At 38.4% G+C, this 25,514-nt stretch overlaps 1 pseudogene; it reads left to right on the forward strand.

Moving 5' to 3' along the window:
* Positions 1 to 2,383: 2,383 nt before the first annotated feature.
* LOC115523465 lies at positions 2,384 to 2,922 on the forward strand (annotated as a pseudogene).
* The last annotated feature ends 22,592 nt before the right edge of the window (positions 2,923 to 25,514 follow it).

A 25,514-nucleotide genomic window follows, 5' to 3' on the forward strand; every position in this document is an offset into this window, starting at 1 on the left:
AACAGTTGAATAGACAGTAACAACACAAATGCCCCTGTTGATAGGAAATTGACATGGCATGGATGAAGCAATTAGGCATGCTGATGTATGTAGGAATCACAAGGAAGTGGAATCATGTGCATTGATAGCCACTGGTGGCAGTGACCTTAAGTGAGGTCCATTGTACAAATAGAGCCTTGATAACAGGATGAACTGCTGCTATGCACATTCTGTTTATTTAAGCAATGCTAGCTCCAGATGCAATCTATTGATTTCTCCCCTGAAACTGAAGTAGCAGTGGGTAAGCCAGGTTTCAAGAAAATAATTTCCTATCCTTGTTCATCTTAAGTGAGCACTGTTGGACTGTTAAAGTGTATGGTGTCTTGGGTTCCAGGATGTTTTGTTTGTTTGTTTGTTTGGTAAGGGAGGGTTGGGACAGTAGGGTGTTGTTCTCTATTTTCTATAAACTAGTTCACTCTTTTGCTCTTTCATTCCACTCCTGCAAGTCCTTTGTGTCAACAACTGGAGTATAATGAGTACTCAATTTGATCATGCCAAGAGTACTCACTAGGGAGTTTCAAGATGAGTGGCTATTCCTCCTGCTATCTGAGGTGCCCTTCAAAACTAAGGTGAGAAATCAGATTCTGGAAACAGCAAAGAGAGGATTACCATGTTTGATGATGGTTAACCTGGTGCTGATCTTATGGAATCAGTCAGAGGTATTCTAGAGGTAGTAAATAAAGGTGAAGAATTTTAAAATTCTAGGAATTCACATGGGGCTTATTTCAATTTGCTGTGTATTGGTACCATTAAGGAAGTTGAGACTATCCAGCAGCCGTCAACTACTATGCATAATCAGCACATGCTTGGACAATAACTATTATGTTTTGGTTACCTAGTAAGCCAGAAGCTTTTAGCAAATAATCTCTATATTTAATCACTTTCTAAGGTAAATATTATTTGTCTGATACACAAGATGAGGAAACTGAAGCTTAGCAAGTGTAAGTATGTGCTTAAGGTGACATAGCTCCTAAGTACCTAATCTAAGTTTCAAGTTAGGATATTGTATCCTAAAGCCCTTTCTCTTCTTGCTATACTGTGTGGATATCAGGTAATCATGTATTTTAGCAATGGTCTTTGCATATGATGCCTTTTCTTCCCTTTGAACTTGTAGTATCATCAACCAATCTGGCCTGTGGAAAGTTAAGATGTGAGGTGTCTGGGAGTTACCAGATTTTGAGCTTTAAATGCAAGCATTCCATGAATGGTGGCTCCAGAGGACATCTGACATCCCTGTTCTCCTCCTACTTGCTTTTCTTATATTCAAAAGCAAGTTGATGTGTGTGATAATGATACATCTAATTTATGGGGAACCCAGGCTCAGTTGGTTAAACTCCAACTCTTGGTTTTGGCCAGGACATGGTCTCACGGTCTTTGGGTTCCATCCCTGCATTGGGTTGTGTGCTGACAGTGGGGAGCTTGCTTGGGATTCTCTGTCTCTACCCCTCTCTCTGCCCTTCCCCTGCCTGCACTCTCTCTCTCTTTCAAAATAAATAAATAAACTTAAAAAAAAACAATTTCTACATCTAGTGATAAGTTCTATTTATGTTAAAAGAGTTCAAATAATATTTTTTTTTTAATTTTTTTTCAACGTTTATTTATTTTTGGGACAGAGAGAGACAGAGCATGAATGGGGGAGGGGCAGAGAGAGAGAGGGAGACACAGAATCGGAAACAGGCTCCAGGCTCTGAGCCATCAGCCCAGAGCCCGACGCGGGGCTCGAACTCACGGACCGCAAGATCGTGACCTGGCTGAAGTCGGACGCTTAACCGACTGCGCCACCCAGGCGCCCCTCAAATAATATTTTAAAGAATACCAATCTAAAATATATTGTATGTGTATTGTGTTCTTACAGTCAAGATATTTTTTTTTCTTTTTTTGCTGTTATGGCTGTCATTTAAAAGAATTAAAACCTCATCTTGACAGACATTTTTATTAAATTTTTTTAATGTTTATTTATTTTTGAGAGAGAGAGACAGAGTATGAGCCAGGGAGGGTCAGAGAGAGAGGGAAACACAGAATCCAAAGCAGGCTCCAGGCTCCGAGCTGTCAGCACAGAGCCTGACGCATGTCCCAAACTCGCAAACTGTGAGATCATGACCTGAGCCGAAGTCAGACACCCAACTGACTGAGCCACCCAGGCATCTCACTGACAGATATATTTTAATATAGCTCTTCTACACCTGACCTTTTTAGTAAGTTATTTATTAATTGATTTATAGACATAGCATTTAAAAGTTGAGGTGCATTGCTTTCTCTCCCTGCTCCAACCCCCACCTATGGGGCTGTGCCACTCTCACTCAGAGCTCCCGGCTCCTGCCAAGCTAGTGCCACTGCAGTCTCTCTCCAGCTATAGTCATGATCATCTACCAGGACCTCATCAGCTGTGATGAGATGGTCTCTGACATCTACAAGATCCTGGAGATCATGGAAAGGCTGTGCCTGGAGATGGAGAGGAAGATGGTCAGTAGGGCAGAGGGTAACATTGATGACTCACTTGTTGGTGGAAATGCCTCCATCAAAGACGCCGGAGGTGAAGGCACTGAGAGCACAGTCATTGCTGGTGTTGATATTGTCATGAACCATCACTTGCGGGAAACTACATTCACAAAAGAAGCCTACAAGAAGTACATCAAAGATTAAATGAAATAAACCAAAGGCAAAGGACTTGAAGAACAGATCAGAAAGAGTAAAACCTTTTATGCGGGCTGCAGAACAAATCAAGCACATCCTTGTTCATTTCCAAAACTACCATTCTCTATGAAAACCTTAGTCCAGTTGGTGTGACTGTTCCGCTGGACTATCATGAGGATGGTGTGACCCCATCTATGATTGTCTGTAAGGATGGTTCAGAAATGGAAAGGAAATGTTAATGAATTTGGCTATTAGATTGGATGTATCACCTATTATCTGTCATAACTGACTTCTGTCCATCCACACAACACCAAGACTTGGACAAATGGGACTGATGTCATCTTGAGCTCTTCATTTATCTTGACTTTGATTTATCTTGGCTTTGTTTTTAAGAAAAAATATCATGTCATATAGGTTGTCTGAAAATGAAATGCATTTAAACTCATTTGACAGAATGCCTCTTAGTTTAATACATATTTAAATCCATCTGTCCTGGAGAAGCTAGACCCTAATCGTAAACTACTGCTAGAAAGCATAAGACTACTTGCACATAACTGCTCAAGTGAAAACTACTTCTGGGAATGGAATATAAAACAATAATCAAAAGTCTTAATTCTGAGTTCAAGTAAAGGGGAAAGACCATGCTTATAGCTGTGCCTACATTGAAGCAGACTCCTTACCCATTTCATCACCTACAAATGGAAGTAATTAACTGTGAAAGAGATTATCAAAGGAGTCAAATGAGACTAATACAGGTGTAAGCAAAAGAAAAAAAGTTGAGATACATTGTGTAGTAAACCCCTATCTCATAAAGGAAGTTGAATAGGAAAACAGTCTATATGTAGCCCCCAGAATTGAAATATTAAGCCATCCATTGCTTGGACAGATATTAATTGACTCAAACATTTTCTAGCAAAAGGTATTCTATATTCAAAAGTCAGACATTTTATTGAAATATTTATAAAATATAATTTTAGTAAAGGCTAATAAATTTACACAGCACCAATTTAAACAAAATATGATTATGTTAGGATACGTAAATTTGACATTGAATGTACTTATACTTCCATTTTTTTGTATGTGGAGACAACTCTGTTAAAATAATGAAACACCAAAATCATTTATGGGAAAAGTCCCAGTTGCTGCATGAAAACAAGTTAGTTCTATATCCAAACAAACAAACATACAAACAGATAAAAGAATCATCCAAAATAAAAAGTTTAAATTTTAACAGTCTATAGTTTTATTTATTCATTCGTTCATTCACTCATTTATCATTTTTTGTTTTAGAGAGAGAGAGCGTGTGAGTGAGAAGAGAGGCAGAGGGAGGGAGAGAGAATCTTAGCAGACTGCATGCTCAGTGAGGAGCTCAACATGGGGCTCATTCTTATGACCTTGGGATCATGACCTGAGCCAAAATCAAGAGTTGGATGCCCAACTGGCTGAGCCACTCAAGAGGTCCTGAAGTTTTTTTTTTTTTTTTAACATATTAAGAACCTGATGAGAATGACTTGTATAATATTTATAATCATATTTTAGTTTTAAAAGATGGCCACCAAATTCTTAAAAAAATGGCTGTACCATTTGCCAATGAGCAATATAAAAATATCTTACTCTTCTTGTATCTATAGAAGTTCATATAGATAGTACCTTCTAACATGTAGTATTACAACTACAACTGTATAATTTCATGGTGATTTATTTCTAAAAGTGTGTTTTATCTAAATAGTATCAATTACGCTGAACTGGGATATAAAAGGCCTTCAGGTCATTCCATATTGGAAAGCTATAGGCAATGGTCAATAATAAAAATTGTTATTTGTGCAAATTATGTGAATTAAGTTGTCAAAGAGATATGTGAATTCTTACTAAAGAAATCACTGTTCTTAAATGACTTTAAGTGCAAGTGACTTCTATTTTTATGAGGTATTAGCTCAGAAAATCAAACTGCCATTTAATTTTGCTCTGGTGATCCTATTGTCTTCATTTCATGTCCTTCTTGGGATACATTTTTCTCTGTATTTTTGAAGATTTATTCATGAACTCCCATTAGCATTAATAGGGGTTGTATAACTCTATCCCCTACACAGCCAGTGGTAAATGAAATCCCTTTGGCATAATTTTCAGGCATTTAAATGAGTCTCGGGTTTTATAAAATACAATTATGGTGCAATGTTACTAATGTAAATACCGAGAAGGTATGGGAGAGGGAATTAAAGGTGCCCTTTATAATGACACATGAGAGGCCACACTTTCTCAAATTGAAAGACACAATTGAGAGAACTTGTCACATTATCCATCTGATGATCACTAGTTTGGGGAATAGTCCTACCTAACATGGAATTAATAGATATTAAATCCAAAATCTGACTTAACCATCAGTTCATATAGCTTTTTTTTTTTCAATACTAGAAACAATGGCAAAAAATTTTATTGCTGGTGATTCATTTTTTAATCTGCAGGTAGAGTATTTACAGCTTACCTTGCTTCCAAAAGACTGTAATTAGTTACAGAGTTGTTTAATTTGAGTACCCCAATGTTAGGAGAGTTCTATAATTTCCAGTAAGAAGGTTACACATAATGATAAGCCATCTGGAAGTAGGGCACATGCAATTTGTAGTGCTAAAGTTGTCAAGCTTTGAAGATATCAAGAATGGGAACTTTTTTTCTGTACTTAAAAGATATGCTAGGATGGGGCGCCTGGGTGGCTTGGTTGGTTGAGCGTCCAACTTCGGCTCAGGTCATGATCTCACGGTCCGTGAGTTCAAGCCCCGCGTCGGGCTCTGTGCTGACAGCTCAGAGCCTGGAGCCTGTTTCAGATTCTATGTCTCCCTCTCTCTCTGCCCCTCCCCTGTTCATGCTCTGTCTCTCTCTGTCTCGAAAATAAATAAACGTTAAAAAAAAAAAAACATATGCTAGGCACCTAATATAAGGTAAAATTTGGTTTCTGCCTTGTAAATAAGTGCACCGCATATTATGAATACAATACAGATATATCAGGAAATGATACCTTTCATAAATTTTGTCCTTATCTCCTATCACTCTTCCTTTAATGCCACTGTTGGTCATTTGTGTCTTTGTATCTCCAGGGAATATTAAAATATCTTCGGGAGCTTTTTATAAAAATGAACTGGAAGCAACCTACTGGTTGTTTACAAGTCAGAAAGGAGCAACATGCTAAGATCATAACTTAGTGAGACTCTTCTACCAGAAAATCCAGCCAAGAATCCATATTTGTTGGCATGGAACATGTTGCACACTGGGAGAAGTGAGACCACAGGGTTAAACAGGGAGGGTATTGGAAGGGGTAGAAGGAACGTCTCTGACCACTGCTTCCCACTGAATTTGAAGCTGGCTCTGCTCTCAGTAGTGGCTAGAGATGACAATTAGAACCCATCTCATTGATTCAGGTCAGTGATTGCTTCATAGTGCTGGGCTATGAGGGGCAGGTTTTTGATTTAGACAGACCTGGATTAGTGCCCTTTATCTTTACATAAATAAATGAAACCTTCCAAACCTCATTTTGTGAATCCATAATTGTTGATAGTTTTTACCACCGAAGAAGACAATGGATGAGGTGGCACCTGGTGTGATACTTGGCATGTCATGATGTTCTCTTGCATCAAGGCAGAAGTTTTCTGGAAGTGGCAGCTACCATTACCAGCGGTGGGATTTGGTTTTTTGTATTACAACTACAGATTTAAGAAAAAAGGTAGTCTTAAGCTGGACACACACCATGTTTGAACTTAAACTAGTTTCATCTCATAAATAATTTTAAATGATTTTACGTATGTTTTGGTATTTAATGAAGAATGTCAGTTCTAGTGGCATTCTCTCCTTATGTGCTGCCCTACCCTTTCTATGGTGGGTATCACCGTGGTTCTTTACCCACAGCAGCTATCTGAGATCATGATATTTTGGAATGCATTTGAATTGCAGTCATCACTAGAAGTCCACTGTAACAGGCTCAGAGTGTTATGAGAAGTGTGCATAAAATGCTGCACGATGATATCACATAATTTGTCTTTAGATCAGGTAAGCTTAATTATATTTTTGAGTGAAAAAGCCTGAATTCCTGTTACAGTTATGGTCTCATGTTTATTTTCTTCACTCTACTCTTCTGAAACCCATGGTGTTTGGAGAAAACTAAGCTGTCAGCTTTTAAAGATGAATTAGATGAATTACAGATATCTGTTTCAACAAATAGATCTTGAATGCTTATTATTTTCCAGAATGAATATGAGGTCTTTGTGCCCATCTAATCAGCACAAGTGATGTTTAAGTTGTTTTGGGGGGGTGCATTGATTCTAAGGAACACTCTCTGGGTCACACAGGTAACATGGAAGAACCAAGATATGCCCAACGTTCTGTTAGGTGTTTTTTTGGAAATATGTTAATCTCTGCTGAGTCCACTTGCAGGAAAGCACACACACCCATACACAAAAACAGATTTATTAACAAACACATGGGAAGCTTGGTCCCTCAGGATTTGGTTGTTAGGGATGGCACGATTTTACCCATAACATGAGTAACAATTTTACCCACACCCTTCAAGGAAAACCCTCCCCCTCTCTAGAATACATGCTTAAACAAAATTGAACTTGCTTCTAACACCGTGAAAGGTTTTCAGGTTGTGCAGTCCCTACTTCAGAGACAGACTGAAAGGATTTGAAGAGCATAAGTGCTTGAAAGAGAAAAGTCTAATTAATTTCCTTGTCAAATCCTTAATTTCAGTACTATGATTGTAAGAGATTCTCCCACTTATTTTCTTTTAACTCTTTCTGTCCCAATTTGTGGTTATGAAAGTCCTCATGAATTACTATGGTATTTCAACAGCTGCATATGAGGGCTGGAGAAACATTCCAATATTAGATGATTCAAATGACTCTGACGTTTGTATATATGTAAATCTACACCAGAGTTCAGTAAACTCTATTCCACTGTCTTTACCTGGAAGCAGTTTCTTTTGGTAAAACAGCCATTCTGAGTAGTTGTAACAGAACACTATGACCCTGACCCTCAAATATTTAGTCTGTTTTCATAAAAAGTTTGGCAGCCCCTAAGTAAATGTACATAAAGGGTATTACTAATTTTTTATTGGCCACTAGATATACAGTTCATGTTAGAATCACAGTTTCCTCGTTAGAAAATAATTATATTTATTTTAGTCTTAATTACATGAAACTAAACTTCATATGAATAAGTTGGCTTAACTTTTTTTTTTTTAATTTTTTTTTCAACGTTTTTTTATTTATTTTTGGGACAGAGAGAGACAGAGCATGAACGGGGGAGGGGCAGAGAGAGAGGGAGACACAGAATCGGAAACAGGCTCCAGGCTCTGAGCCATCAGCCCAGAGCCCGACGCGGGGCTCGAACTCACAGACCGCGAGATCGTGACCTGGCTGAAGTCGGACGCTTAACCGACTGCGCCACCCAGGCGCCCCAAATTGGCTTAACTTTTTATGTTCCTCACTTATAATTTCTATGTTGTCTATGAAAACGAATAGAAAATTTTGAATATTTTAGAAGAAAATACTTTAAAAATTTTTCGAGTTTATTTATTTTGAGAGAGAGTGAGGACAAGCAGGTGAGGGGCAGAGAGAGAAGGAGAGAGAATCCAACACAGGCTCCATATCGTCAGTGCAGAGGCTGATGAGGGGCTGGAACCCACAAACCATGAGATCATGACCTGAGTCAAAATCAAGAGACGGACACTCAAATGATGGAGCCACCCAGGCACCCATGGAAGAAGATATTTTAAACATTAAGAATAATATTGATTAAAAAAAATAAAATAAGTATACTAATTTTTGATTAGAATATACTCAGAGTTTTGCCCTTTGAATAATGCTATGCTTTATGTTTAATCCTTTGAATCACTGGGAATGAGTACAAGCGTAGTTACAGAAAAATAAAGTATGCATGTGAAGCTCAGAAAAGAATGAAGGTGAAATGAAAAATAGAAATTTTGACATTATGACGATATATTTTATCAAGATAGGGGTAGAGCGTACTTATTAAGTAGTTTGTTGGCTCAATTTAGAACTTTGTTTATTCAGGCCTATAATAAGTGGGCCTTCACCTGTGCTCTTGGCCCAGGGCATGCAAATGTCTGCAGTGAGCCTGATCAGGAATTAGCTGCTTTGGGGTGTCTGGATCTGGGTGTATCACCCTAAATTTCATCCGCTTGTCTAGTAAGCGTGAACCAACCCTAATCGTGGCAGGCTTGTTGATCAAAAGGCAGATCCTCTCAGCCTTTTATTGACAGTCACACTTGACATTTGGAAGTATCATCAAAGATAAAATTGGTCCTAATACTTCATATTTTCCTTGTTTTTCCGTAATTATGCACCTGCTATTTGGGTAAAGGCGCTGTTATTTTTAGTAACTAGGATTTATACAGCCTTTCTGACTAAAGTGTTAACTTGGGATTGAAAAGCCATGTTTTCTAAGAGAATATACAATACTATAAAACATAGTCAAAGGAATGTATCTGGTTTCCTAGGTATGCTCTAAAAAGCACACATGACGCTTTTCTCCAGTCAGTGAAATTAAGCTCCTGTTTGCCTCTTTATTTCAGCGTTAGGAGAAAATGACTGTGTTCAGTTTAAGCAAATACAGATGATGACATTAAAATAGAGGCCATGGTTATTTGCAAAATTCCCTCCTTTGGGGGAGGGGCACACCGGAAAGCCCATCAACAAGATAGGCAGTCATGCTTCAGAAGTGAAGCAGAGGTAAGAGAGGCCCTTGTGATTGCGGATATGGGGGAGTGTGCCTTCTGGAGAAGGCGGTGTGAATCAAGAAAAGCTACTAGCTTTGAAATTGCAGAAGCTCCCCTTCAAAACTGACCTTGCAGGCGAACTTTCTCAGTATAACACACAGCAGGGCAGTAAAGTTTATTAACCTAACAATTACTGTTTCTTCCCGGCAACACTGGTTACAACTAATTTGAAATAAACCTAAAAGTATGTGCTTCCAACAAGGGCATTTTAGAACCACATGGGCACACATTCTCTGACATACTTTGAACAATTCCGTTAAAACTATAAGCTTTTCAGGGTGCCTGGGTGCCTCGGGTGGTTAGGTGTCTGACTTCAGCTCAGGTCATGATTTCACTGTTCCTGAGTTTGAGCTCCACCTTAGGCTCTGTGCTGACAGTTCAGAGCCTGGAGCCTGCTTTGGATTCTGTGTCTCCCACTCCCTCTGCCCCTCCCCTGCTCATGCTCTGTCTCTCTCAAAAATAAAAACTAAAAACTTTAAAGAAAATTAAAAAAAAAACCTATAAGCTTTTCTTAAAGCCTCTGTAATCCTCTCCATTGGACGATTTATCTGCTTCTACCTCTAGTTGGGTTCTGCAGCTTTGTACTGATTTAACTCACTTAATCAAAACACATAGCACTTTCACTTTAGAGATATATTATCCTCCTTGTCTAAGTGAGGGCTTCCTGGCTGTCCCAGGTTCCCACAAAGGCTATTCATCTCCTCAGCACAAGGTACACTGTGAATTTAACTCATCAACTAAAACCGAGGTAATTTCCCTGCTTGTTTCTATTTTTTTTTTTGTCCAAACACGAAAAGGACCAAAGAAGTTCCCTCTGAGTATTTCTGCTTTCTGCTTGACATCTCTGAAGCTCGAGAATATTTAAAATGAACTTGGGAATCCCTTTTCACTTCACTCCTGATCTCTATATTCAATTTGTCTATTTACTAGTCTCTGTGTTCAGTTTAATTCAATCAACTTTTGTCATTTAATGTGAGCTCCGAGTTGCCCTCTTCTTTTCATTTCTGCTGCCTTCAACCTGTTTAGCCAAAGTTAGCATTGTCTTCATCTTACAGGACTGCAATTGCCTCCTGACTAGTTGCTGGCTTCTGGTTTTGCTCCCAGTCAGCCTTTTTTTCTGGTGGTAGCCAAATCAGTTTTTGTTTTTTTAATGTTTATTCATTTTTGAGAGAGAAAGGGACAGTGTGAGTGGGGGAGGGGCGGAGAGAGAGAGAGAGAGAGAGAGTCTGAAGCAGCCTCCAGGCTCTGAGCTGTGAGCACAGAGCCTGATGTGGGGCTTGAACCCACAAACTGCAAGATCATGACCTGAGCCGAAGTCAGATACTGAATCAACTGAGCCACCCAGGCGCCCCACCAGATTAGTCTTTTAAGAAATTATCTCCTTGAACTTCGGTGTCTTTCCTTCACCTTCAAATGAGATCTTTTAAACTGAGGTAGACTCTAATGTCTATAGGGCCTCAATGCCTCACATCAAAAATCTTCTCCAACTTTATCTCAGACATTCTTCCCTTTTGAAATTATGTTCCTCCTGCACCAGCTTTCCTCACTGGGTTGATTACTGACTCAAGCAGCATGAACATAGAGTAGCCTAACTCTCTCAGTCTAACCTGGCTTCTCCCTTGCCCCATTTTCTATCTCTCACCATGTTCTTTTTCTGTATAGCACTTATTATAATTTTCACTGATGCATTTTTTTCTTTGTTAATTTGCTTATGGCCTTTCTTCTCTAGTTTAAGTTCCAAGAAGACAGAGACCTTATATTTTTTGTTTGATACTAAAGTTTTTGCTAGAGCTTAGTCTGTACAGTGTCTGACAGATTGTAGGCCCATGATTAATAGTGGATGCATAATTGATAGACTGATTGAATGAATTAACCCATAAATACTTTGTGGGAAAACAGATAAGAAAACCTTTAATACTGTCTTGAAGGAAGATTTTTCTCCCCAGCGATAGTGCTTAAAATACAGTTAATACTCATCAGATAAACAAGGATTAGAGAGTATTAACATTCCTAGGTCTGTGACTTACAAAATGTTTAGTTTTTTTTTTTTTAACGTTTATTTATTATTGAGAGACAGAGAGACACAGAGCATGAGCAGAAGAGGGTTAGACAGGGGAGGAAACACAGAATCCGAAGCAGGCTCCAGGCTCTGAGCTGTCAGCACAGATCCTGATGCGGGGCTCGAAGTCACAAACTGTGAGATCATGACCTGAGCCGAAGTCAGATGCTTAACTGACTGAGCCACTCAGGTGCCTCTGTGACGTCCAACATATTTAAAGAAGAATGGAAATGTATGTGCGTTAGAAATTGAGAGGAACAAAATAATAGTCACAATTATATCTGGAGAGATTTGTTGGAATTGAGTTTGATGGTGCTAAAATATTTGAATTTTAGGGTATAGGGCAATAAGAGACTTTAAGTAGCAGGCTGATATGGTCATATCTTTGTTTTATTAAAATGACTTCAGTGTGTGTGTGTGTGTGTGTGTGTGTGTGTGTATGAATGTGTGTGTGAGAGGGGTGGGGGATTAGTTTGAACAGGCAAATGAACTAAAGTTGAGGGGAGTAATTAGCAGGACACTGAAATAGTTTAGAAAGAGGCCATGAGAGGGTCTGTCAAAGAATAGCATTAAGTGGAATTACCATCATGATAATGTAGGAAGAAAGAATGAATCAAGGATGAACACAGATTTCTAAGTTGAATATATCTGAAGCAGTTGAATGTTTATAAACACATGTGAACTAAAGCATATATGTATGTGTGCATACACATACACACAATGTATGTACACATACACACAATCTTTTTCAATATATTACAGTATTATGTACTGATGAACAATCTTTTTCAATATATTACAGTATTATGTACTGATGAACCCATTGTAAGTTGAAAATATTATGTCAAAAATGCATTTAATACATCTCACCTACTGAATATCATAACTTATTCTAGCCTAATTTAATGTGTTTTTTTTGGGGGGGGTTGTTTTATTATTGAGAGGCAGAGAGAGACAGAGCATGAGCATGGGAGAGGCAGAGAGAGGGGGAGACACGGAATCTTAAGCAGGCTCCAGGCTCTGAGCTGTCAGCATAGAACCCCATAGGGGGCTCAAACTCACAAACCATGAGATCATGACCTGAGCTGAAGTCGGACGCTTACCCGACTGAGCCACCCAGGTGCCCCTAGTCTAGCCTACTTTAAACATGCTCAGAATACTTAACCTACAGTTGGGCAAAATCATCTAACACTAAGTCTATCTTATACTAAAGTGTTGAATATCTCATGTAATTTATCGAACCCTGTACCGTGAAACACAGAACGGTTTTAAGTGTATTGATTGTTCACCCTCGTGATCACCCGCCTGACTGGGAGCTGTGGCTTGCTGCCACTGCCCAGAATCACGTGGCAATATCATACCACATGTCACTAGCGTGGGAAAAGATCAAAATTTAAAATTCCAAGTAGGGTTTCACTAAATGCATATGACTTTGAAACCATTAGGAAGTCGAAAATCATAAGTTGAACCATCTTAAGTTGGGACCATCTGTATATATGCATATTTATCTGATACATTGATATGTGTGATATTAAGCAATATAATTTTATGCATACTTAAAATACTGTCTCCAGCTGATAGTTCGGTAGCTGAGTTTCATCATCCAATTTCCCTACTGTTATTTCCACGCACCAAAAAGAATGGAGAGCCCAGCTCTTTGTGCCTGCTGTGGACACCACTGGGATGAGAACACAGATCTTTCAAAGAATTACTGACAAATAGTGGTAACACAATTGTTGCATCTTGGAAGAAGAAATGAATGAATGATAGTACTAAATACACTTTCATCTTGACCATGCAAAAGACCTATGATACACCTGATTAAGTCAGCTAGTTGACAGTAAGGATAAATCCACTAAGCAGGGGATCAAGTCATTTCAAATTTACAGTGAATCAGCCACAGCCAAATTTTTGGTGTCCTGTCAAACACCCTAATATTAAACAAAACATATGTTTATCTTCCCAAAGAGGATAAGAAGACTAGGAGAAAATATAACAAATCTGATGCTACTCAGCAGAAAAAGTTCATTGATCACTGTTTGCAAATAGTTTCGATTTTGAACTCATTAATTACTCCATCGTGAATATTGAATGGCTCATGAGCAATGCTAAGAAAGAATTATGCCCCTTTCATAAAAGCAATTTCAGTTCACTCTTTGAGGACATATCTTCATGGATTATAAACAGTGAGGGAATTACAAAGGTCTTATTATTCCACTCCATGCCTTCGAAGCTGTTGCTACTTAGACTTATTTTATAGCCTTGAATTGCTAAGAACTGATTAAAATTCATTAATGAGGCACCTTACTTTACAGACAGTGACTGAAAGAAAAAGAAAAAGTCTTTAAGGGTTTCCAGATAGTGAGCTTAAATTAGCCTTAATCTTTGACAAGCAATGATTTATATATTTTCTTAAATATATTTGCAGCCCTAGAAAGGTTCATGTTGGTTTGTTATGTTCTGAGAAAATAGGCTTTTCATCAATTTGATTCAACCAGCAGAATGCACATAAATTGGAGAAAGTAGAGCCTTGGGGTAATGATGCATTACACTTAGGCTACTGCAAAACTATCCTGAGCATTCAGATTTATTACATAGGAGGGGTTACTATATCTTGTTATGGTATTATCCCAGACAACCAAACCTCCTAATAAATTTTTGAAGTGTTTGAAATCCAGAAAACAGTCCATACAATCTAGAATTTTATATCGTATTACTTGAAGAGACTCACTCTAGAAAGGAAGCAATTTGTCATTAAAATATGCCTACCTACCAGATTACACAGATATAAATTAGTTTTGAAAACCTTGCCAGCTCTTAAGCACGTATAATAAACTAAAAATAGAAGGAAGTCAGGCTTGAAAGCTGACATGTCTACAAGCAACAAAATTCTGCAATGGTTTTGCAATATGTTAAGCAGCTAAAACGAAAATGGCACATTTGCACCATGCGTTTTGAAAACTTAGAGCATCTCTTTAGTGTCGCTTGAGCTGATGGCAGAATGGCCACAACAATGCACGTGCTCTTTAGTCCATAATGGCATTGACCTGGGAGAAAAAAATGTTCATCATTGGGACTGAGGTGTCCTCACATTCCCAGATGCATACAGTTAGGATACCACAGACTTCATTCTTAGACTATGAAGCTATTTTAAATTTTATTTTTGGTGGGATGGGTGGCACAAAACCTTAGTTTTTGAAAAGGTAGAAGTCAATCCTTAAGAAAACGTATGAGTGATATTCCCTTTGGGGTATAGTTCATGAAATCAGAGACAATAATTTATGTGAAAAACATGTAAGAAATGCAAATCTAATCTAGGTTTTACTTGCAAATTGTAAATGCTATTTACAAGATCTCTTTGAAATGGTATTTTGTATATCTCATGTATTATCTAGCCCCACATTCTATTTAAAAATGACATTATGGCACAGTTGTTGAAGGGTGTAAAGTGTACTTTCCATCTTATAGTCCTCAAAGATTTGAGATTTATCCAATCAATTCATATGTGAAACTTTTTTTGTCAATTCTACAACGAATGATATAGAAATGTAAGAAAGTACCACATTTTTCACCCTGGCTTTCTTTACATAGGCATTCTAAAAATGAGTGAGCTCAATATCACTCAACAGAGTTAGTTTTCTATGATAGGTGTATTTTAATATGTGTTGGGGTGCACACGTTCAGTTGTTGTTTAGGAGCTTGCTTCTTCTGACTCCTCATATGTACTTGCGGATGGCCTTCCCCAAAATAATACCGCTAGTCTTCTGTTCTTACCATGCCACCCTAGAAGGAGAAGTGAACGACCAACAATTCTTAACTGGATGGAGCTATTCTACTAATATGCTTTAAGCATTGAGGACTTACTCAGGTGAACTATCCAAAGTCTCGACTCGGTGGAATAGAATGGGGAAACCAAGAGGGCTTAGGAGCTCACTGGCCATGCCCCTTAGCCACATTCTACAACCTAAGTTCTATTAGGATAGGATAAGTTCTATAGGATAATGGTGGTATGTTATAGTCTACATTTCTGTTCCCTGTGTTTTTTAATGTAGTGCAGACTGGCAGAAGAAAAATATATTTTACTTGAGCAGTAAGACCTATCATAATAAGCAACATCTGCACAATAAAATTACGTCAAAATGCTTCTCTCTTCTGTGATTCATTGATTTTTCCTCTAAGTAGTATATCAGCACCGTGGAGTTTTTCCTTGAGTTGTGTGTGTGTGTTGTGCACACATAAAACTTGCTGCATTTGGTTCTTCCATTTCCTCTAGTTCTAAATCATAAGAAAATGGAGAAATTATAAATATACCATCAATACAGGTAATGACTTGTGGTCTTGTTTCTAGCTGGTCCTTGTTTCCTGACTGTTTATTTGTTCCATTTTGTAAAAAAAAAAAAAAAAAAAAAAAAGAAAAAGAAAAAAAAAAAAAGCCAGGAAGGACGAAAGGACAAACTGCATTTGAATGACTTTTATAGTTCATTCTTCTTTGAAAATATGATTGAATACTTTGGCTTATCTTTGAAATATGTTCCTTAAAAGTTTTTTTTAATTTTTTAAATTTTATTTATTTTGAAAGAGAGAGAGAGAGAGAGAGCAGGGGAGGGACAGAAAGAGAGGAAGAGAGAGCGAATCCTAAGCAGGCTCCTCACTGTCAGCACAGAGCCTGTCGTGGGGTTTGATCTCACAAGCCATGAGATCATGGCCTGAGCCAAAATCAAGAGTCAGATGCTTAACCAACAGCCACCCAGGTGCCCTGATTCTTAACAACTCTTAAGCCCACCCAAAACCGTAAGCTTCATCATAACCATGGGCATTGCCACCATGAGTTCTTACGAATAAAAACTGCTTTATCCGTTAGTTTGTCTCCCTTCACCAGGGGTCAAATTCTTTTGATTCTATTTTAGAGTTTGCTATAGTCAACAAAATAGTTTCTTCACAAATGAATACAAAGAGAAGACATAATAAATTGTGCATGTTTGGCTCATTTTTTTTTTTTTGCCTTGACATTTAGTATTGGCAAACAATGAATTTGTAGTTAACTCACTTTCTCTTAATTTCCCTTGCATTGCCTTTGTTTAAGGTACATTTTTAACATCTTCTATTAGCATAACATTTGGTACTTCTCAACTTGAAAACATTTTTTTTTTCATCTGATAATCAGAGAGTGGAATATTTTTTCGTTTTATATAGATGCACACTGAGATAGGAAGAAATTAAAGGACTCACTCAAGGGACCATGACGACACCAGGAAAAATGTTAAGAAATCTCTCTGAGCCTATTTCATGGAATGAGACTTGCCTTAGAGCATCCCAGAACTATGGGCTAAATTAGCCTTAAGCATAAAAATGTAAGCACTTTGTTGAATGTTTTAAGTGTTGGTTTGATTTTGAGCAAGGTGAATTGATTAGTCGGGGTAAAGTGGAAAGTGAAACAGCTGAGTACATCTGGTGTCAACTGATAAGAACCCAAACACACACGCAATTTCCCTCCTGGAAAGGGAGGAGCTGCCCTCTACTTGACAGCTCAGTAACGTGTTCCTGCCTCTCCCACCTAATGTCACTGCAGGGAGCCCCTGATGGAAACAGTCTCTGTCCAGTGACAGAAGAAAAAAGGTGGATTTGGGATTTAAGGAGAGCTTTAGGATGCTGAAATAAGCTGTGTGTGTGTGTGTGTGTGTGTGTGTGTGTGTGTGTATACATATATATATATATATACACACACATATATTTTTTTCCCATTAGTGTTCACTGTCTACTGTCTGTGAAATTGTGGGACAGACACCCTGCCTTGAGAAAATCTCTTTGCAGCATCTGGGTAAAAAAGCATCAAATAAAATAAACTTCTTTGTTTAACATAAAAGCTTACATACGTGTGTAATTGTTTTTTCTCCTGGTATGTTCATAAGTGAATATATATATTTAAGGAAAGAGACAGGTTTGAGCAGCAAGTATTATTCCTGATCTAATGCTTCTGGCTTCATTTTCAAAAGGTAAAACAAAACAAAACAAAAGTTAAAGATGACTAAAACACTTTTTTAGGTGAAGGCATAGTCTAGCAGTATGAAGAATGATAATCTAGACCATACCTTTGGAACTCTAATGTGCAGAGGGCTAAGTTATATATCTAGCTAAAATGCAGACTCTGAATCAGTACATCTGAGATGGGTCTTGTAAGTCTGTATTTCTAATAAGCTCCCACGTAAAGATAATTCTTCTGGTCTTCAGACTACATTTCAGCATCAAGGGTCTAAAGTATTAACTAATAGTTTGGGAAAAAAAAAAACCTGGAATCATTGACTCCTCATAATTTACATGCAAGTAAATTTTGCTTTCCCATTTTGAATTTTCTTTCTTGTTTTCTTCTGGAAGTCTTAAAAAAGTTAATATCCCTGAGGCCAAACATACCAGGTTTTTCTTTCTCATACTTGAACACAGTATAAACATTTAAAAAAATTATCTATAAGCAGTGTTTAAGTTAGCATACTTATCTAGTAACTGGTTTATAAATACTAACATTGTACTAACGATCTATTACTTGGGCTGGGGACTAACATTTTGTGTTTTATAAGTGCAATTGCATCGAAGATTTTCTTAGTTCCATAATTAGCCATTAAATCTCAGGGCCTCCAGCAGGGAAATGGGGATATATATTTATGTTTAGTGGGAAGAATATGTTACAGTGTTTAGCCACCCACATATATATGTCTCAGTCACTGTGTAAATGACAGGGGCAACCTGTCTCATGGCCAGCAAAGATGTGGATAAGAAGAAAGTTTTTCCCCCTCATAAGACTACAGCAAATTTCCCACACATTTTTGATGTTTTATATTCTATTGAAAACCACTTGTATGAGGACTCTGGTAAGAAGCATTTCCCTTCTGCTCTGCAATCCTGTTCATTGAAGTTTTTGCTACTCACAACACCTCATGCATGACTTGGCAAATGTATTTTAAGATGGAAAGAAAACTCTCTCATCTCAAGTTGCTACAGTCAGGGTTGCAAGTGTGCTGGCAGTTACACAAGATGAAATGAGAGCATGTCTCTACCAGATTATACATGGTATGCAGCAGGAACCCAAAAGAAAGGGACAGATGAATGAACATCTTTCGCCAGATGCGGTGTTAAAACTGGTGCTTGAAGACTGAGCTTAAAGGCATAAGTTGTCAGGCAGGCCACCTGAGGTTGGGACAGGTGAGAGGGAAAAGGAATGAGAACATCCCAAGGAGAGGAGGTGGCTTATTCAAAAGGCAGGACTGCTGTTTTAGGGAATGTGACTCATTTAGGGATCTGCGTTCGGGAATGATGGAAGGTGATGTGTGAGGGGAGAGTGGGAATGAAAGGGCGGGCCTATGTTGGCCGACTCCATCTTGTTCTGTGTCCTCCACCTTGAGTAACTTCCCTATCAAAACACCCCCGGCGACCTGAGAAACAGGACTCTGACCCTTCCCCAGCCAATCGGCGAGGCCACGACCCTTCCCTAGCCAATCGGCTGAGGCCACAGCCATTACCTCACCTACTGCCCCTAGACCCCAATAAAACCTTTGTGCTTTTGAAACTCGCTCTCTCTCCCCGGTATCTCACCGCTGCGTCAGTGCAGGTAGGAGATTGAGCTCGAGCTAGCTCGAATAAAGGCTCTTTTGCTTTTGCATCGGACTCAGCTCCCTGGTGGTCTTTGGGGATCACGAATTCTGGGCATAACAGGAAAAGGCGGGCTTAGGTATGTAGGCAGTATCCCAATATGAAAAATTTACCATCTTAAAAAAATGTTTAGATGTTATCTTTCAAAAAAAATTTTTTTGAGAGAGAAACAGAGAATGAAATGGGGGGGGGGGGCTGCAGAGCAGAGAGAGGAGAGAGAGAGAGAATCCTAAGCAGGCCCCACACTTGAGCATGGAGCCCGATATGGGGCTTGATCTCACAAAGTGTGAGAGGGTGAGATCATGACCTGAGCTGAAACTAAGAGTCAGATGTTTAATCAGCTGAGCCACCCAGGGACCCCTAGATCTTATCTTGAAACTGAAAGGAGACCTTCAGAATTTTAACCTCTGTATTTCACAGCCTTCTGTTAAAATGAATTGCATATACTTTGTCTTCTCTGCTAAACTAAATATGTGAATGACCTTTTTCCAACATGCCTGATTTTTTCCACACTGATTGGTTTGACATTACAGATCACACTATTCCCAGTTTCCACCCGTCTTTCCTCCTGCCTTCTACCTTTTAGATGTGCCTATTCTCATATAAACAAAGAACCTGCAGTCTTCTTGCACTTCCGGCCTATATCTCTGTGTTCTCTTGGTTTCCTTGCTTTGAAAGAACCACGTTTCTGTCATTGTTACCTTCAGTTCCTCTTCCTACTCACTACGTGTCTCAGTGTCGCACACTGGTTGCTCTGTCCTTTATTCACTTGTCATAATTACGTACACATCAGACAATCGGAACTGTTCTAAACATTTGCATCACTCAGGTTGAAGTTCTGAAATACATACATGTGTATGTGTTACTGTGATTTACATATCAGGGCTATGGATTTGACCCTTTATTCAATGCCAAGGGCAAGGGGAAAAAGGTGAGACTTTGCAGATATTTAACAATTATTGGCTGGCAATATACCCTGAGTAAGTTTCTTTGAGCACTTGGAAACACAGAATGAATCTCCCCTGGCAATCTTGGTATACTAGCTCTTTAAAATTCATGCATTTGAAAGCTGCTCTAAGTTCAGATTAATTACAGAAAGAGCAGGCATTACCAGTTTCTATTGTCTGAGTATCGGGATGTCTTTCTTTTCCTGAAATTGCAGATTTGGAAGAGACGGTACTTATGTAACAGAATTACTGAAACAATATTTTCTTTAGTAATTAAAATAGTGTTTGTTCTCTTTGCGAACAATTTGCTCTGGGAGCATCTTTTTTGATGATATACATTATGGTTTAGTAAACAGACTTCAGACTTCATTAAATGTAGCGCTTGGTAGGAATCTCAAATTTTAACCTGAAGTGTTTGCAGAATGAGGCATGATGTGGCTGTTTCTTCAAATGGACTCAAATGCTTAATTAGAAATTTGTGATGAAAACTTTCAATTTTATAGTGTAAGTAAGCAAAATGCCTCTAAGAATGATTAGGCAATGTTGCCTTTATTTTCTGAGAGAGGGAGAGAGAGACAGAGACAGAGAGACAGAGAGATTTAAGCATGCTCCATGCTCGGTGCAGAGCCCGAAGCAGATCTCAATCCCTGGGATCATGACCTGAGGGGAAGTTGAGAATCTGACGCTTAACCCACTGAGCCACCCAGGCGCCCCAACGATGTTGCCTTTTATAAGTACTGTATGCCTGTTACATCCTCTTTTCTTTAGTAGCATATAGTTCTTGAATGAGAAAACATCTTTCTAAGGGCCTTTCCAGCTTAGCTCTTCATGGTCGAAGTTCTAACAGTAGAGAAAAGATTCAGGGACACATTTGACAAAGTAAGCATCTAGACAGGAACATAACGAGCAAATGGCTGGCTTCCTGACCTCTATGTGATATATGAAATCAACAAAAGAAAAAAACTGCGTTATAATTATGAACATATTTTTAAATGAGAGAGAGCATGAGAAAGGGCTGAATTCTGAAGGCTGTTTATTCTGTAAATACGCTCATGTACACACAACACCTTCTTGATATATGATCAATGACAACAATCACTGAAAGGGCTCATAGGGAACATGGGAAATTTCTGATCTATGTTCTCATGTGGAAAGTGCTAACAGCAAAAATTTGCTACAGCGTCCTGTAGTTCTGATTCCGTTCTGGCAGCCTGCAGGGAATTTTGAGACTTGGATCATTTCTGTTCCCAATTCTCACCACAATTCAAAAATATAATTAAATTAGTGACAAAGAACAGTTGTTCTCAATGTCCCCAAATCCCAAAATGGACTAGATTAAAACATGACATGGAATTTCTCTGGCTTCCCTTGTTCTCTTACCTATTCCAGAATCAGTTAATTATATGTTCCTTACCAATAATACCCTATTGCATTCCCCCTGATCCTACTTGAATTTCCCTGGTGATTGTGACCTGTTTCCAAAATGTAGGCAACTATCACCAAATTATTTTTTGGTTCTTTTTCATGTGTAAAGTATATGGAGGAGACACAAAGACTATAAAAACTTGATCCGTGCTGTCATTATGTCAAATTTCAGCGGATTCCTCAGGTTACGCGATAGCCACATTTTCATGGCTCTTTCATCCTTTATTATTTTTCCCAAAACAATTCTATATTTTCTACTTTTATCAAGTAGTCCCTCTATTTCCACTAGGTTTCAGCAAATAGTCTTATTTTCTACATTGTTTACTATTATTATTAACTGCCAGGTATGATGTTAACTAATCTGAATGTATCCTACGGTAAACACTATTATTAATTCAATTTTACAAATGAGGTGACTGCCAATAAAAAGTGTATGATGTTTGGACATTATTATTTTCTTAATATCATTTGTATTATCATGTGTGATTCCCTATTTCCAAATGAGAACGGTGAGATTTACTGCCCTGGGGAAGGAAGAAGGTGGGAACTACCAAGAACAAACCAGCTAGCTGTTGGTCAGCTTTGAGTCTCAGATCTTATGTTTTTGATCGCTTTAACTAGAAAATAGTGATAAAAAGCCCATGCAGTCAAGAGAGACATAAGTTTTAAAAATTTCTTTCTTATCTGCTAATATGTCTAGAGGCAGGTCAATGGACTTTATTTTAGCTATTTCTTAGTATCATGTCTTAGAACTGTGAGAACAGGAAGAAAAGCCCTCAATCTCCATGAAGATGACCTATGGGAATAAATATGTGTTGACCTGCATTTTCTGATTACTTCTGGATCCAAAGAAGAGAGTCCTGTTAGAAGAATTCTCAATTTCTCAGGGAGAAGAGGTCTTTTATTTCACTTTCTATTTGGAGCTTTTAACAAGAGTATCCTTTTCATGTGGTTGTACTAAAGCAGGCTTAGATTGTTTGGGGAGAAGATAGGGTTTATTTAGCTCTCCTAACCCCCTTTTTTTTTTTTTGGCACTCTATAGTTGGAAAACAAACTATTTATTCCTGGTGTGTGTGTGTGTGTGTGTGTGTGTGTGTGTGTGTGTGTGTGTGTGTAAACTGGGCAGGTAATGTGGTAGTTAGCCTTGTCTGCTGGCAATTGAGAATGTCAGAAGCAGATGTTATAGGGGATTAAATGCCCTTAGAGAGGAGGGCTGAAGGATGGGCTTCATAGACAAGGTGCTAAAGAGAAATATCAGGGCAAGTAGGACTATCAGTAGAATCAGTCAACAAAAGGATACGGATGATTTAAGAGGAGCATAGTCTAAATTAAGAACATAGATCATCATATCTCTTTCACACCTCTAAGAACATCTATAACACCTCTGCAAAGACTAGCAATGGTCCCAAGAATGTAGAATAGATCTCAGTAGCTTCCACCCTTAAATTTCATTTGCTTATACCCCCTGCATATTCATCCCCTCCCCCCCCCCGCCATATATCCAGATAACATCTTAAAAAGGAAAGGTAGAAATGGGAATACTTCTAAAAGGAGGTACATTTAACTGAGTCATGTAGACAGATACTAACTTCCTAAAGAGATCATCCAAATTGCTGAGCTTGGCTGAGAGAACCAGATCAGAATTCAACCAGTGTCTCTCAACTCCAAAACATCCCTGGCCCTTGCCAGAGGGTTGGGAGCTAACAAGAGAGATAATTTTAGTTATGGGGAATTAAAAAGACAGATTCCTTTGCCTATCTAAGTGTGGTGTGAATAAATTGTCTTTAACAATTAAAGCTACATACTATGGGGCGCCTGGGTGGCTCAGTCGGTTAAGCGTCCGACTTCAGCTCAGGTCACGATCTCGTGGTCCGTGAGTTCGAGCCCCGCGTCAGGCTCTGGGCTGATGGCTCAGAGCCTGGAGCCTGTTTCCGATTCTGTGTCTTCCTCTCTCTCTGCCCCTCCCCCGTTCATGCTCTGTCTCTCTCTGTCCCAAAAATAAATAAACGTTTAAAGCTACATACTATGAGCTCTGAGAGCAAGGACCATGCCTTTTTGTTCACTGTGTGCGGCATCAGTGTCTGCTTAGTCTCTCATCACATTTTTGGAATGTCAAGGTAATTTAAAGAACTTGTTATTTTTCCTTTAAGGCAGAACTGTAATCATAATTTTAGATGCTAAAACTTCCAAGGCACCTCGTTGGCTCAGTTGGTCAGGTGCCCAACTCTTAATTTTGGCTCAGGTCATGATCTCATTGTTTGTGAGATTAAACCTGCCTGGGGCTCTGCGCTGTTGTGTGGTGCCTACTTGGGACTCTCTCTTTCTCTCTGCCCCTCCTCCACTCACATGCAGGCTCTCTCTCTAAAATAACGAAACTAAACTAAACTAAACTAAACTAAACTAAAATAACAACTAAAACTTCCACCACTGATCATGAACCCATTTCCTTTCACTTTTTTGGAGTCCACATATTTCAAACATTCTACTTTGTCCCAGCTGATTCAATCTCAATTTCATTAGTGATTCTTCCTCTATATCTATAAACATGCAAACTTTGGCTCTTCTTAAAAGAAGGAGTAAATTGAATGTACTTGAATATTTTGTATTCTCTATTCTGGGTATTCATTCAACTTCTGTCCCTTTTCAGACATTTTAATTGAGATTTACAGTACCTGCCGTCATTTCTCTACCTCTTTTTCTCTCTCCTTTTCTTCTGTGTTCTCCGTAGCTTCAGAAATCATACCTAAGAGCTAAGGACTAGTCTTAGTGACTACGGACACTGTTGATTTCCTGTTAATAGATGAAAGAGAATATTATTTTTTCTCCTTCCTCCTTGACATCTCCAGAAATCTTGGCTCTGATCACACCTTCTTTATTGATGCTTCCTTCTCTCACAGATTTAGTGAAATGCAATTATTCTAATTCTCTTCCCACCTCTTGGTTAACTCTGTTCTGTTTTTGTCCAGACATAGGGCTGAACCTCGTGAACCATGAGATCATGACCTGAGCCTAAACCAGGAGTCTGACACTCAGTGACTGAGCCACCCACACTCCCCTGCCTTGTTTGCTTTCTTCTCCTTGATCACAACACATTTCCTTTTCCAAGGCTGGTTTAGTAACTGTTTTTCAACTATGCTGTATATACATGCCACCTCCAAATCTATTAGTTGCCTGAAGACCATCACTGTGAGAGCTTAAGAGCATAGGGTTTATATTAGACACATCCAGGGTAGTCTTAGCTTAGCTATTTAATCACTATCCTTGAATAAGTTCTAATCTTTCTAAACGTAGGTTTTATTATCTGTAAGAGTTGGATAATTATATTTACATTAAACTGTTGCTTGATGATTAAAAAATGAACCTTAAAAGTGGTGCCAATGGCTGGCATACAGTATATACTGATAAATAGTAGCAATTTTTATTCTTGGTTTTCTGGGCATGTATTTCCTTTTCCTTTTATTTCCCCTAAAATCATAAGCTTTCATCAGGGCTGAGTCAAAGTCCTACCTCTTTCAAGATGTGTGTCATTTCCATTCTAGATTCAGGGGCTTTCTTGCTCCTCTGAAGAAATTATAAAGCATATACTGTCCATTAATTACAGATTACTTTTGTACAGAGTTATTATTTGAAAGGTACTTCTGTTACATCATAAAAATGGTCATCATAAACACTGTATAAGAAGAGTAAGTTCTCACTCATCCAAGGGTCAGCATAAGAAACTTTCAATAGTATAGATCAGTCTCCTCTTAAATTTTGTGCTATGGAGATAATATATTTAATTTTTACATATGTTATTAAACACACAATACATTGTTATTGTTTTGTTTAAATAGTAAATCATATATTAGAAAGATTTACATACTAAGAAAATTGTTATATAGTTACCAATGCAGTTACTATTTCCAGTTCCCTTCTACCCTTTGGGAAGGTCCACATTTCTATCTGGGGTAATTTTCTTTGTGATCTAAGGATTTCCTTCAAAATT

Source organism: Lynx canadensis, chromosome C2, assembly GCF_007474595.2.
Source record: "Lynx canadensis isolate LIC74 chromosome C2, mLynCan4.pri.v2, whole genome shotgun sequence".
Lineage (NCBI taxonomy): Eukaryota > Metazoa > Chordata > Mammalia > Carnivora > Felidae > Lynx > Lynx canadensis.